The following is a 2,688-nucleotide window of genomic DNA, read 5'->3' on the forward strand; positions in this document are numbered from 1 at the left end:
CGTCTCTCGACCTGCCTGAGTGCAGGGCTTATGTTACAAGGAATTCTCAAAGCTGTGTTATCAAAGCTGTGAAATCAAAGTCTCTACCCCTCTGAAGTTTACCCGGTTGGCCTGACTCATCTCAGAGTAAGTTCTTATTCTATTGAACTTCTATTAATATGGTATTAGTATCTGAACTCAATTTATTTTGAATAATTAATATTTTTTAAAAATAGAAATGCTACCTTATTTACCCAACTATAATGTATCTGTCTTGTGGCCAGGGATGGTGCCATACTTTGATATTTTTGAGGATCTATTAGAGAGGGCTTCTCTTAAGGTAGGTAAACAATAGATATTCCCCCTCTACTACCTCTGAGAATGCATCGTGATGATTACATGTGGAGTGTCCATTCCAATAGGAGGAATAACCCAGACATTGCTGGAAGGAGGTAGATAGTAGGTTGCATAGCAGGAGAATCTCAGAGACTTGCTTCCGGCTCTCTCATACACACCATTTCCTGGGTTTTACAGATATTTTCTAAGTCTCCCCTGTAAGCTATGTGGATCAGAAATTGGGGGAAAAGTCTCCTTTGGGCCTACAGTTTTGAAAAGGAATTAGAAGAGTCTGATCAGTCATGAACGGAGGAAATACAGACCTTTCAAGGGAGCAAAGGAAAATTTGCCTCTTCTCAGTTTGCAGAAAGATATCTCGTACTTACATGGAAACTTTAAAAAATGTGTGTACTGTGCTGTTTAAGGGACATGTTCCCTTGCAAAGTGCTTAATTTACATTATTTCAAGATGTTTCTACACATGTTATTTTATATCAATATGTAAATAAGACAGATGGAAAATACGGAAGACATAATATACTCAGTAGTATCTCTGATGGCCAAGAACTTTAACAACTCAAATAAAATACACATTGTGGATTGTACTTGGTAGAGATGCTATACATTCTCCCCTTTAAAATCCGTTATTGCTTTAAAAGAAGTAGCTATAATTGAAAGGAGTGGAGGTGAAATGGTATAATGAAGGAGATAGGAAAAGAGGGGAGTTTAGAATAAAATAATAGACTATGAATGAAAATGCTTGTGTCATGTATACATTTGTCTTAAATTCAACACAGACAGCAGAACCTCTCCAGCGTAAGGGCCTTGGGTTGAGATGATACTTCCTGTAGCAAATCGATAGCCATGTGCATTTTAATGTAAGTCACTTAAACATTAATCCATCTTCAAAATCACCATAGACATTCCATTTCTTACTTTTATTTCGAAATGAGATGTTCTTTGCCGAGACAGGTTAAAGCATTTTGTTTCCACCCAAATGATGTGGATTGAGACCATCTGGAGAATCTACCCTGGCTTTTTTTTGTTTTGTTTTAAATGGAAAGCCTGGATATCTTAGTGATTTATAACTTCCGTGTATTTTAACACACTATCTAATTTTTTCCCCTGGTAGAATTTTATTTCATTTGGAACATTCATGTGCTGACGTAATATGCCACATGTGAAACTTTTCTAATGATAAAATCCAATACATATGCTGCATGTCAAGTCACGTAGCTGGAGGGGCGTGATTTGAAGCTGACTTGGCTCCACCTGAGGGCCTGGATCCTCTGGAACATACTCAGGGTGTTAGCTTCAACCTGTCTCAGACATTTCTATCTGGGCCTAGCCTGGGACCTTAAGATTAAGGCAACCCATTTATCTGCATGTCAATAAATTAGCCCTCCCACAGGAGGGTTCAGCAGGCTCTCTTGCTTTGAGATGCTCTGTGCAAGAAAGGGTTGGATTATCAAGTACTTGTGAGGAATTGCAGAACTCCAAATGCCCATTCTAGAATTCACAAGGTGTGTAAGCATAACACAGCTTTGAGAATTCCTGGAGAGCCCCAGAATTTGGGTCTGTTCTGTTCCCCTGGTTTTACTGACCTGATCTCCTTCATCTCTTCGCCATTGCTCCAGTCACACTGACTTTCTTGGGATCCTCAGACACAGGAGGCTGTCTCTTCAGATACGTTCTTTTCTCAGCTTGAAGCACTCCCCCTTCCCTCCTGGATAGAGACACAGGTCTCTCTCCCACCTCCTGAAGTATTTTCTCAAGTGTCATCTTCTCAGGGAGACCTTCCCTGATTACCTTACATAAACTTGCAAACGACCCCCTCCCCACTCTCCCTGTTGACATTTGCAGTTTTATTTTTCTCAAACACAATTATCACCATTGCTGCAAAAATGCTGCATTCACACAGAACCTCAAATCCCATGGTGTGCAACAGTAAACGTTTATTTAGCTCCAAGTGTGCAGTGCTTGTCTGATCTGTCCTGTGTCTGTGGCCAACTGTGGGTCTCTAGGCAGCTCCACTGATGTAGGCTAGGCTCGTTTCCAGGTCTGTGGCTCCCCTGGCTGCTGGCTAATCTAGGCGGGGCCCAGTGAGGTGGGAGTCTTGCCTCCGTGGCATGTGTCTCTCAACCATCAGCAAGCTAGCAAGGCGCCCCATTGGCTAAAGCAGGTGGCATGGCCAAGCGCAGAATCAGAATTCAGGCATGGTGACATGACACAGCCGAGGTGGGGATACAGAAAGAAGTGAACAATTTGGTCAATTTCTACAAACTACAGTTCAAATAATAATTTTTACTTTTTTTTTTTTTTTAATTTTTTTTTTTTTTTTTTTTTTTTATTTTTTTTTTTAGGAGACATCTTC

At 40.6% G+C, this 2,688-nt stretch overlaps 1 pseudogene; it reads left to right on the plus strand.

Annotated features, from left to right (window-relative positions):
- Positions 1–360: 360 nt before the first annotated feature.
- Positions 361–2,688, plus strand: part of LOC116810077 (lupus La protein-like) — a 9,078-nt pseudogene continuing 6,750 nt past the window's right edge.

The sequence above is a fragment of the Hylobates moloch genome, unplaced genomic scaffold, assembly GCF_009828535.3.
Source record: "Hylobates moloch isolate HMO894 unplaced genomic scaffold, HMol_V3 SCAFFOLD_19, whole genome shotgun sequence".
NCBI lineage: Eukaryota > Metazoa > Chordata > Mammalia > Primates > Hylobatidae > Hylobates > Hylobates moloch.